Here is a 13291-nt window from a genome sequence, read left to right as displayed (position 1 = left end):
TCTTCTGGAAAAAAAATTATATTTAACCTCAACCTGGGAAGTACAACCTTGAGAGATTTCTTTATGCAAAAAAAAAAAAAAAAAAATTCATGCCATGATTGAACAATACACACACAAGCAGAGTTGCTACGTGCACAATATTCTCTACTTATTAACTATTGCTAAAGTTAATATGTTACGTGAAGACTAATCTTTCCTAGTTTCTTCAATTAATTATAGTTTTATTGCAATTTTAATTGTTTTCAGCTACCAGAAATACATACAAAATTCAGTCAATAATTTTTATAGCAGGAAATGCAATTGTTTAACAATAAATAGTTTCACTTTGTGGGCTTTTTAGGAGTGTATGCTAGCTGATAAAAATTTATTTCTCCTGAAAGTAATTTTAACACTTGTGGAATTTATGACAAAGTTGGAAAAAAATTACTGACTTGTATTGCACATTACACAGTGTGAAGGTCCAAGTAAAACACGGCAAATAGAGCATTCTATAGTATGCTTTGTTGCAACCCATCTAGAAAGCTTTAGGGCAGTGCTTTAGTTTAAATGAGAGTTTGTAATGACCTAGCATGCAATTTGGAATACAATGGAAGTTTGGAAAAAGTTTGCACAATTCCTTAAATATGAAGATGCAATCAATCAGCGATATCCCAGGTATTATATTTTACCATTGAGTCATATATTTTGAAATGAGTCTAGCCCCAGTAATAAAATAAGTAAATATGAAAATTAGACTAATCAACTTTCTACACAACCAAAATAGTCAGAAAATTGATTGTAAGTGCATGACTTGAATCCCTTTATCATGTAAAGCAGTTTCAATTTCAATGTATTAAATTTGCAACAATGTTACAAATAAAATAAATCTAAACTTCTTGCATGAGGCCCATCCAGTGGGTTGAGCAGATTGCGCTGGGATCTACAGGTTCCTGCAGCTGTCTAGAGTACCCTCTAAAAAGTCTATGAATAAAGTTCTACCGAACCGAACCAAGACATAGAAAATTAGTACTGCAGGCAGACATGCAGTGTGACGTGCAACACAAACCTTAGTGGGGCCCGCAAGCGATGGCACTGCATTCACCATCAAGTGACCCTGGCCTTTGGTACCGCTCGCAAGATCACCATGGCCGAAGTGCGCCGAGCAAACAACACTCCATTGTGATGGTGCCTACGCAGGTGAGCGGCACACGGCTAGGGCCTACTCTTCTCTCAGCTCACCCTGCCTTGGAAACCTATAGTGCATAATTTCAGTGTCAATTATCATTACTCGATCTGCACCAACATTTCAACTGAACAGAACAGAAAAGAGCAGTGCGACTCAGTTGCTGGCAATTATATATAGTACAGAACGAACACTTCCATTTCTCTTTCTAGTGTTGTCATCTATCGAGGCCAAATTTATTGTTTTCTTAAGTTTTATATCATAATGCACTTCTTTTTTCAGACAACATCTCACTATTTCATCAGTTCATTCACACGAGCATGTATATATAGTCACTAGCAAATATTGCAGTTCTGTTTTCATAAATTAAAAGAAAAATGTCACAATTTCGCCCTAAGGGCGAAGCAATGAATGCGATAGCAACACAGCAATGTCATACGAAGTAAGGTGAGCGGCTTTGGTAGCAATATGAATTGTAGTAAACATGAGCTGATTAAAGTAAGCAGGTGTGCTGCGGCGTAAGTAGACTGACATGAAGAGAGGCTCGATGACCACGAGAAGGCGCGTGTGAAACGGTGGTGTTGATGAGAAGCGCTGCCCGTGGGCAGCGCGTGCGAAGGGACACACCTGTAGCGCTGCACTGCCGATCCGGGCAGCATTGCATGTGTAGCGTGCGTTGGAAAATGTGGCCCGACTATTACTAACTGTGGTGTGAGCGCGCACTAACAAACATGAATAGATCACACTGAATGACTGCAGACAACGACTGTCAAAACGCTGGCAGCAAGCGCATATACGCCGCAGCGGGCGAAGGTACGTGCGGTCTATCGCTTCAACGGAAACTGAGCGGCGAATGCACAGCGCATAAAGGTCAGAGCCGTGTGGAGATAAGAGACGGTGCGAGCGAGCGACGAGCGCGGTTGTTGGCTGAGTAGAAATGCCCCCCCCCCCCCCCCCGCTCCCTCCGGCGCTCGCTTCCCGCTTCCTTGCGTGCGCATGGAAGATTGAGTGCGTTCGCTCTCCGTGACAGCGTGCGTCCCCGCACGCTTCCGCTCGGGCATACGGCGCGCGGCGAAGATTTTATCTATACGGAACCTCACAGCGACGGCGACGGTGACGCCGACGGCAGAAACCCGGCGGAAGTGTCCATATAATTGCGATCGCAGTAAAATGTTCATTGAGCTTGCCTATGGAAGGACAGACCCTCACACCGATTTTCTGTTCGGTTAGGGCATCCTGGCACAACACACTTCATCACGCAGGTGCGCCTTGCTGACGGAAGTTCTCGGCGGTCTGCTGAGAGGCCGAAGACTGAGCAGAACGACAGCGTTGGCTGGGACCGTCTACCTTAACTATGGGCCGGCACGGCCCTAAATATGTTCGAAGTCCCCGGGTCGCCAGTGCATCCTTGGGCACAAGACGGGACGAATTTTCTTCGCGTGGGAAAGCAGTCGCTTCGGGCCTTGTACGCTCGCCTAATCGCCTACACATTTTTGTGGGGGCGAAAGGCATCATTGTTTCCCAGACGACGTCCCCAAACGCGACAAATCGTCGTCGGAAGGGCGGCTTGGTTGCCTTCACATGTTTACAGGGTGAAAGGTTTCCTCGTTTCCCTGAAACCGCCCCGAAACGCAACCAGTCGTCCCTCAGGTGGTCCTCCCGGAATGTTGGGCGCAATGCCGACGCCTTCGTTTGCAACAGCCTTGGCGCCTGTCTGCTAATTAAGCGGCGAGCTGCGTGGTGGTTCGGTGCGTTACAACGACTCGACTGCTTCACACGGATTCCTTCACATTCCTTCACTAACCTCGGCGCGCGTTTGCCACGCCTGCTATGTGCGCATATTTGACCCGTGCAAAGTGACCCGAGTAAAACCTACCGCTTGCGTATCACGTGAGGGCCTATTTCCCATCATCCTTTTCCTCTAAATTTTTTATGACTAGGCTTCAAGATTGCCACGTGACGCTCCTTCCTAGTTTTTTTCCTTCCTCCATGCCGTCGGAGTAGTAACCGCACAGAAGCACATTTTATTCTGAAGCGCATTTGTGCCGTCACTGTGGACGTCGCTTTGAGGTTCTGTGTAAAGTCCAAACACGGCAACATCGTCGCCGCACGCCGTACGCTGTTTGTAAAGCTTGCGGGGGTCAGCCGACTCAATCTAGCGTGCGAGAGAGAAGGGGGGGGGGGCGGAAGCGCGCATCCGCGCTAGGTACGGTGGGGGAGGCGAGTAAGGGAGGCGTATACTTCGGTGGCGGCCGCCGTATCTTGAATGCGATCTGCAATGTGGAAAATGTGTGCACCCGCACGGGCTTATCTTCAAAGCGAACTGCAGACAAGGTCAATATCTTGCATTTCTTCGTCGAAGCACTCATTCTTGGAATGTCACACCAGGTACTGGATGCGTGGACGCGTGTCGTTTCGCACAAGCACGAAGCATCAGAAACGAAGAGCGAGGGACACGATGGCGTCTTAGCGTCGTATAGCGTCACCTAGTGTCAGGTTAGTGAAGTGAAGTGCAGAGACTTGCGCAGTAGCCAAAGAGTGGCGCTGCCAGCGCAATGAAAAAAAAAACCAATTTCTTTTCCTTCAGCAACATCAACAGAAAAATGGAGAGTGCCGTCTTGGCGGGCTAGGCCAGCTGCAGCAAGCGGCGGGATCAGGTTTGAATGAAGGAAGGGGGAAAGGTCACGCCCGCGGCAGCAAGATCGCTGGGTCGAGGCATGCAGGCCCGCCTCGCACATATGCACTGGTGCGCTCGCTTCGCATTCCGTCGCGGCGGAGAAGGTGCTTCCGCTTGCTGCTCGCGCAAAAATGACAAAATTTGGGGCGAAATCTCTAGGTTGTCGGCGGGGAACATTCGTTATTTCGAGAGCGTCTCCCACAGCCACTTTGTTACGTAGAGGTCTCAAATACATGTGCTCCTATGGAGTAACGGCGGGGAATAGAAAAACTTCGTTATATCCAAGAATTCGTTATATGGAGGTTCGTTATAAGCAGGTTTAACTGTAGTTTCATGCCCGATATTATGTTGTTCTTTATAATTATGCCTCTTGATATAGGCATTTGTTTATTGTCTCTTACCATTGTACGGTATTTTGCACATTCTTTTGTTTTCCTTCTATGTTGGTAATCTTGCTGCTTTAAAGTTTAACCCATGCCTTGTGTACATTTTTTTTTTAATTTGAACCGAGGGTCCCACTGCAGTCTTTGACTTTGGGACCCTCATCTGTATACTAAGTTTTTACATAATCAATGTATTGAATGAATAACAAACTTAAACTCAAACCTGCATGCCAAATTTCATCAATTTACTCCCATAAATAAAAAAAAAGTTTTCATTGTCACGTCCCCCCTTAAATACATGGTTGAAAGCTTAGTTGCAAGTAAGCATCTGTGCATGCTTCCAACTGTCTTCTCTCTCTTTTACGCTGCTACACAAGCATTCCGTTTTCTACAAAAAACCAAACAGTCCAGTCTGGCTATCACTGACCAATTCATAAGCTAGAGGGCAGGTTTGCAAACAGATTGTGGGTATACTAAACCTATATTCTTGCGTTATCCAGACCTAACTGGCTTTCTCTATGCACTACAGTTTCCGAACTCTGTATGCATCAGCACGCTTTAAATGTGCCGCATAGACGTATTGATATATAAGTGGTTTTGCATACACTAATGCAAGATGCAATTTTCACCCTACTACTTCAACTGCCTCATTTTTACATGCTTCTTTCTTTTTAAATATGCATGTGTGTAAATAATTTCAAGTTGATATACATTCTGGAAAACCTGAAATTTTTTACCTTATACCATATGTACTACAGCCTCTCTGTCTGGATCCTGCTGAAATGCACTTAACTCCTTTGCCTGCTTTGAGGCATTGTCGCAAGGCCCAAACAGAAGGCAAATTCCTCTTCGCTGCTATTTTGTCCATAAAGGTACTGTGACCTGCTTGCAACAATATTAAAATTAAAAGCTTGCCCCAAGTTCTGAAAGTTTCAGATGCAGTTGCTCCAAACGCTGTTCACAGCAAGATATGGACAGTAAGAGGACTATTGCAGTCCTGACGTTGCTGAAGTTTACTGCAAAGCTATTCTATGGCACATACGGCAGTCACTGCCCCATGAACAGCCTTGGCAGATTGTCTCTGCACTACTTCAATATACCCAGACTTGCAACCAGAAAGGTCACTGTGGGCACTGCTAGTGTGAAGCAAAACACAGGAGGAGAGCATGAAAGGCAATCACACTTCTGCCGGAACTGATGGTGACATGTTTCCACCTACTTTCTCACTCAGCTCGTCACTTCCTATTTGCTTCTGGCACTCACATGGACACAGCTGTTAAGATGTTTATGTATTCTAGAGCTCAGACCGCAACAGTAAGAGAAAAATGGTGAAATCACTCCCTACCAACATCCTCAACTTTTCAATTTAGTTTTGTTCAATTTAAGCAACCACTTAAGCTTCTCCTTTTCTGCTACTTATACTTCAATAATATCAATAAAAGTTCCTAATAGGTCACTAAAATGTATACCTGTGGAAAAGATGTTGCTTCTTAAACAGTAACGACCACATCTGCTTAATGTCCTTGGCTGAGTGTACTGGCTCTGAAAAAGTTATAAAGACTCTGATCAAAGGGTAGCATTCTCTCACTGCCTTCCTCTAGAGGGGGATGTCCTCATCACATGGCACTTTCGATGCTTGCTTAGCCAAAAGTTTCTTTGACGACTCTAGCTCATGAGGCGTTAATGTGACAGTAGCCGGCTGCCAATCAATGCAGCCATATGAAGAATTCAAGGTTTGTTTTCTTGTCTGTGCACTACCAGAGAGTGCTTCTGCGAGATGCTTACAGCCTCTGCGGGTGTTCTCAATACTTGGTTCAATCTTGTAGGCGAGGCCCACCGAGGAAACAGAATTTGAGCTGGAGTAAGGGTCAGCAAGTGACTGTGGGAACTTGCTGACAGCATAGTTTGCGATGTTCCCGATTCCTTTTGCAGAAGATCGGTCTTCCACTTTTCGGCATGCAGCTGCATTCATTCTATTTCCTGTTTTTGTGGCGGCTGAAGACATGCACCTTTGTCTAAGGCATCCAACACATCCTGGCTAAGGCTTTTCAAGTAACACTCACCATCACACTGAACTAGCTTTCATGCAATTACACTATAGCTTACATTGGCATTCCCTCTGGCCCTCAATTTGCCATTCAGATTTGAATGGAGTTCACTCACGTTCACTTATAAATCTTTCTCATCACCGCCTCTTCCTCATGCTGGCAGCTAAACTCACTGCCACTGGATCTCGACTCATATTTACTATTGTTGACACTTGTTCAAACTTGTGCCTACCCATGCACACTTAGTACTCCCGCTCACATTCACAGGAGATCCACCACATTCATGTCCACATCCACTCTAGATTCCAAGGCATATTAAGAGAACACACATGCAAAGATGCACCAAGTAGAATACATAAATGCAGAAGGAGTCAAAGCGACGCCTAAAGTGAAATGCGAAATTAATTTATTCACAAAGGGTACTCATTAAAACCTTTCTGCATTGATTTGGCATGAAAAGATTTATTATTAGCAGTTGAAGTGAATGCCAAAAATTGTGGTTTTAAATTCATGCCCCCTTGTGGTTACGATCACGTGTCCCTGTCGTGACAGATTCTTGTGTAATTTCGCATACTTTGGCCACGTATGAGCATAAAAGAGCCCAGTTTTTTACACGTCGACATTCTGGGTGTTTTCAATGGCAATGTTTCCAAGGCAGGATTCTATACTGATCAACAGCTTGGTGGATCCCTACGAACCAACTGCAGATGGTGACTTAAGCACGATGCGGTGGCACAGATGGCTGTAACAATAGCCGACTGGGGCTATTTTAGGCACCCCCAGAAAAGGCATGTAAACAAAACAGTTCTGAAGTTTTTCCTAATTTCTTGCAGATCCTAAATCAACTCCTGGGTGTGGACATCTTTTTTTAGGTAATAAATATCTGAACCAAGAACAAAAATATATTTGAGACACCTGTATTTCTGTATTTACGTGAACACCCTCAGACCTCAGAACACGAGACCTTCATCTCGTCTTCATACTCTCGCTATCAAAGTGTGTCAGCCTTAAAGAAATCACTAAATCTCTCTTCTCTTGACATGCGCAGGAAATTAACACGGTTGTCTTTCTTCAATAGCCTTTTCCACAGCAACATTCCATTTGCCCGAGCTCATATTCTTCCCGCTGCTCACATATCGACGCGCACAGACCATATTCATAAAGTAAAACCTATATTTGCAAGGACTAATCTTTATCAAAATTCGCCTCTAGTTTTATCTATTGCCGAATGGAACTCACTCCCTTAAACATTGTCTCGCTTACGGAATCATCATCATTTCATGCAGCACTACTAACATTCTTAGAGTGTGTCAACCTGTCATAACCCACGTATTATGCTTGAATATTTACTTGAACATGTTTTTATGTGCTTAGTATTGTATAATTTTTTCCATTTCATCTGATATGCACTTGCGAAACAACTTGTCTGTATCTGTAGTCCTCTTCGCGTTTTCAGTTCTCTTGCGTTTTTTTACGCTACCAGATATTGTATAATCATCGTTTTCGTTGTTGTTTTCGTTTCTTTATATCTGTTCCACGTTTTGATAATTTTACTGTACCTCACAGCTTGCCATATTATTTATATTCTACACAGTGCACGTCCATTTGACCTTTTCCATCCCCCCCCTATGTAATGCCCTAACGGGCCTTTAGGGTACTCAAATAAAAAAAATAAAAAAATCTATTCCTGTCCCAAGATCTGCTGGTCAGAAGCAGTTTCATTTATATTAGTACTGAAATGCTGGACAGTGCACGTATCTCGCATGTTAATTTTTCAATCGAGCACACCGTCTTTCACTATTCCTGAGCGTGCGCAAGTCTTTCAAATTAATAAGGTTGTCTTTCTATGACAAAGATTGTGTATTGAGGGCAAACCAAAAGTGCGACACAGGCCCGAACATCTGTAGTGAGAGTTATTGTCAATTATCGACGATTTCTCTGCAGGACATCTGTAAAAAGGAGTGTCTCACGACCCGATTAGGCAGTTCCTCGAACCTCTCTAGAACGCAGAAGCACAGACCTCAGATCCTTGAACAACAACATGCAAGCGAGTGGCCACAGATGCCATATGCATTTTCTACTGGAGCGCCAGCGTTGTAATCGACAACACGCGTCGGGTGCGCCGCTGCTCATGGCGTGATAGACCCACGCACGAAAGGCATTTGCCGGGTCGTCTTCGCAGTGGCAATTCCAGCGAGATATCTGATCCGTGTCTGCTGGCGGGCGGCAATGAGTGGTGTTTCTGTCAAAGTAACGCAGCCTTACCAGCGCCTCGTTTGCCGCCAGCGTTGGAATCGATGTACGATGCCCTAACAAAACATAATCGTGCTGTGATAACCGCCGCTTAATTGCGAATTTCTTTCCAGCGTTAGTCGAATGCATCCTGAGCAGCGGAGCGTAATCTAACGCTGGTGTGCCAGTGTAGGGCGCAGTGATACAATCTCGACCGGATGAGGTGGGTTGCCACCGCAAGAATTAGGAGATGGCGATGAAGGCGGGCATTGTGATTATGAAAAATAGAAAAGGCTGTATTCAGTTCATTGGTACATGGTTTTGACTCTATCCGAGACTAGAGCGGTTCTGCCTAACATGGGGGCCAGGACGGCCTTAAATAACCCCTTGTGGTCTTGGGATAGCCGATGTCTCCTTCGGGGAACTTGTGTCAAAACTGTCAGTCCTTTGTCAGGTTGTCAACTTGACAACCTCTTCCCTCTCGGGTCCTCTCCTTTGGTTGCTCGCATTTCCGTTTGCTCTGGCCATAGAGGGGCGACGCTTTCCGGGGATGAAGTGGATTATCTCGTCATGGGAAAAGCGCTCGGGCCTGTTTCCCACATTTGAGAGGTAGAGTTTCCAGGAAGATCCCAACCGCCTTTTGGGGATGAAGATAATTGGTCCGACATGGGAACGTGCGTGAGTTTGGTTTCCCACAACTGAGATGCAGAGTTCCAAGCCTATCATAACAGTGGGTGGCATCTCTGGATGCACTTTGTGAGGTATACGCAGGAGACATGAGCACACCATCAATGCCGATACAAACTCATGCAATGACAATCGATTCAAATCACCACCGCACGGGCACATCAACTACATATATCGGCTCTGTGAGCGGCTAGACGAAGTGATAAGCAAGCATCGGCTGGCAATTCGGTGACAAATTTTAAATTCCTAGGGGCAATAGAGCAAGCTACGCCATTCAGTTGCATGCCTAGAAAAAATGGCGACGGCTGAACGTCACAAAAGCACTCGCATGAGGTCTAGAATAACCTATTGCAAGGAAGCGTACCAGGCGCACAAGCGGGCGGTGGATCAGTGATTCGTAGATGAACAGCTTTCTGACACAATAATGAATTCAAGTTTATTCGAACTTACCGTGCAATCCTTTGACAGGAGCCGGAGAATCCACAACCCTGCATGCTTGGACCTTGAAGCAGCGAAGAACGCGGGAAATGAAACTCGGGACGAAGCCGCTGCCTACAAAAAAACAAGTAACATCATCCCTATTCAAGATTTTTAATTGTGAATGGGCAGAAAGTGTTGTGCTCGCATACCTAGAATAGATGGGGAGTGGCTATGTCTCCATTCCCCCCCAAATACAGATATTGCAAGAAACGCTCCCAGCATGTTGAGCAAGTGGCCCGCCAATCCTTGGTCACTTTATTACAAGATTCTAAAATACAACTAAAACTTGATATAATGAACTTCAATAGGATAAAATTCTCGATATCACGAAGTATTTAACTTTTTATAACTGCTTGTCCATACACAATGCGTTTTGAACCTCAATAAAACGAGGTGTGTTTAAGCACGATTTCAATATAACGAAATTTCACTGGCGCCACGAAGGAATACGGAGACAATAAATGGAAACTTCTGCGGATGCAGATGGCCAAATGCAAGCGGCCACATTGTGAATGCTCCTCTCAAATTGTGTGCGACCAAAAGCTACGGCCGAAGAGCATTGTCATGTTCGGTATAAAGTCCAAGCTCAATATGATCTTATCGCACCCCGCGCACTTCATGCTTTAGGTGCAAGTCTTGCGAGGGTGAGCTGAGAAGAATGGTGGCTTGGTGAGCACCACCTGCCCATGTGAGCAAGGAGAGAGGGGATCCGGAGGGGAGCGAGCTTGAGGTAACGTGATCAAGTGCATACTGAAGGAAGGGGGGGAGGAAGCGGGGCCTGGTTGGCCATTGTCTCCTTTTCTAGAGCAGCCATGACTGTCAACGCAGCTGAGCACATATGCAGCCCACGCACCCTTTTTGAGATCTAATCTGCCACATGCGCTCGCCGAGATGGTGTGGAATCATGTGCGCTGTTTTCCCACACGTTTAGTACTGGAGGTTGCAAAACCTCGAGTTTCAGAGAGACGCGTTGAAGCGAGAGGTAGACGAAGCACTAAACCCCCCCCCCCGCTGCTGGCGTTTTGTGTGAAAGCGTCGTATTACTGCGGGTGACACTATCATCCACGGGGGCGGAGTAGGCGCGAAAGCGTCGGTGGCTTTGCTTCATACTGCCAATGTGAAGATGTCCTCCACAACGCATGAAACTGTATCTTTCGTTGCCGACTCAAATTTAACAAAATTAAACTTCCTCAATGTTACATAACAATTGTGGCCCAAGCACAAAGAAGAACAGTGTTGTCCCCCATATTGAGAATTAGCAAAAATTATAAACCACAGACTGTGCAGACAAGCATTGTGACATTCTTTTTTTCTCCCACAATATAACAGTGCACAGTGGCTCCATGTCTCAGTGCACAAAGCCGCACGCCCACAAGCCTCATCATGGTCACCATTTTATCATCATCACCACCACCATTCTATTCACACTGGTCATACAGAAAGAACCTAGAAAGTAATCAAATTTGGGACCATTAAGATTATAAATTTGTCATGCACCTTCTTTCAGCACCCATACCAATTCTAATGCATGCGTTTACTACTAGTTTGTGTTCTGCACTTTAGGGCATTCTCTAGCAGCAGACCTGAAAAGCTTGGCAAGTAGAAACTTGCAAGCTGCCGCTTCACACAATGTTCCTGCGCATAAAAAAGTGCAAACGGTCAAAGGCAGCCAGTTGCACGTCAACTTGGCACAGAGGGCTACTAATGAGCGGCAGCTGGTGACAGAAATGGTTGCTCACATGTCCCCTCACATAAAGGTGTTGAAGCGATCTCCAACGCCAAAAGTCTCAAACAAACAGACGGTACTGGACTGTGTAGAGAAGACCGAGGTGTGCAAACTGTTGCAATAATATTTTGAATGTTGGCATGATACGTCTTCAGTGTAGGACTGAGTGATTGGCTCTCTGATTAACCTTCCGATTAATCAACTTATTATTTAAAGGTACAGTGAAATGTAATACAAAACTAGTGTAGACTGCAAGATTACTCTTTTGAAGTTCTCTGCTTTAGTTCAAATAAAAAAATTTAAAAAAACATGGCCATAAGTGAAGAAAATAAAGGCCAAACATTCTTCTTGGCATTTCGCATAGAAACTGCGGCACTGATGTAGTCCACAACGAGAAAGTCTATAGAGGTTGCCAAGAGTATTTGTTCAGATCCACATACACTGCAATACGTTCTTCTTTGTTAAAAAAAGCCTCTTTCTCAAGAAACCAAATAAAAACTGCAAAGAACTAGTAATAAAAGAGTTCAGTGAACAACCTCTAGCGCACGCTCGTCCAGAGCACGAAATCATGCTCAGAAGCGCATTTGTGCCATCTACACAGGAGCAGAAGGACATGCTCTAGGCAAAGCAGGCTTCTTAACAATGTTCATTTTTTCTAGAAACATGCATTTAGGTAAAAAGCATAAAGCTTCCAAAGGTGGATACGGACAATGGGCCCTACATTTTGGGAGATCAAGATAGTATGAAATTCCCTTTGGTGTCCTTTTAAACAAATGCAGACTACACCAACAGGTGCTTAAGCATTTATTAATGTGGTATCCTGTGCTGCATGCATGTCAAACTTCTTATTACAAGACATGGAACAGAATATGTGCCTGCAAGTGCAATCAGTATCTTAGTGTACGCAGTAGCTATATAAGAGTTAAGCTTGCTCTACTCTTTTTGCATTTAATATCACCTTTGCAGCATATTGCTACCATAAAATTATTGAACCTTATTAAAACACATTATTCATACTTTTAGAGCTTGACTTACACAGACTCCTTTAATTTCTTTGTATACGACTCCTTTGATGACAATGGGTGAAGATTTGTCCTTGGGATCGGTATGCTCAAGCCTCCATCCCTACTGCCTGCAATGAGCACAACGTAAGCTTTAAATCTTACTTGGCTGCAGAGAAAAAAAATGTGGAACAATCCTTTCAGTAAACCATCTCCTCTAAGAAAGATTCACACATAGCACTCGACTACCGTAAGATTCCAAGCAAGGCCCCCTCCAAACAAGTAGAAATTGCCAGCAAAGTGGGAGGGGGGGGGGGGGGGGAAAGGCTATCCTGGAACGGGTCCAAAATTCCAGATGGCGATGACAAAGGTTTCCCACTAGAAGAAAGAAAAAACAAAAAGCGTAGTCGGCATGGATTTCACATTTCATTTAACATGCACTTTATTAAGCTTAAGTACGTGAAGGTACATGCCATTCGCGAAGAAGGCACGTGAATACGTTTCCTGTACGATCAATGTCTCACATCCGGGAGAGTGCTGGCGGAAAGTAAATTTATTACAACCCAAGACACTTTTCTTCTAAAAATCCAACAATTAAAGCGCTGCTGGCGGATCCAGGAGCAAAAATGGTCTAGGTGAAGCAGGCTTCTTAACAATGTTCATTTTTTCTAGAAACATGCATTTAGGTAAATGACCATAAAGCTAGCAAAAGGTGGCATACAGACATTTTCGGAGATTAAGATAGTATGAAATTCCCTTTGGTGTCCTTTTAAGCAAATGTAGACTACACCAACAGGTGCTTAAGCATTTATTAATGTGATATCCTGTGCTGCATGCCAGAATTCTTATTACAAGACACAGAACTGAATGTGTGTCTGCAAGTTCAATCAGTATC

General features: G+C 44.5%; 1 long non-coding RNA gene across 3 annotated transcripts in view; it reads right to left on the bottom strand.

Annotated features, from left to right (window-relative positions):
- Positions 1–12666, bottom strand: part of LOC119437124 (uncharacterized) — a 30291-nt gene extending 17625 nt beyond the window's left edge. For 2 of the 3 annotated variants that reach the window (XR_007464857.1, XR_005189231.2), the window contains exons 1-4: positions 12431–12666; positions 9640–9741; positions 5692–5764; positions 1046–1232 (exon numbers count right to left, since the gene is read on the bottom strand). This is a non-coding gene — a long non-coding RNA (uncharacterized LOC119437124). The remainder of the gene's footprint in view (positions 1–1045; positions 1233–5691; positions 5765–9639; positions 9742–12430) is intronic. The other variant, XR_005189232.2, reaches the window with a different exon arrangement.
- Between the last annotated feature and the right edge of the window lie 625 nt (positions 12667–13291).

The sequence above is a fragment of the Dermacentor silvarum genome, chromosome 1, assembly GCF_013339745.2.
Source record: "Dermacentor silvarum isolate Dsil-2018 chromosome 1, BIME_Dsil_1.4, whole genome shotgun sequence".
Lineage (NCBI taxonomy): Eukaryota > Metazoa > Arthropoda > Arachnida > Ixodida > Ixodidae > Dermacentor > Dermacentor silvarum.
This window is presented reverse-complemented; position numbering and strand designations above follow the sequence as displayed.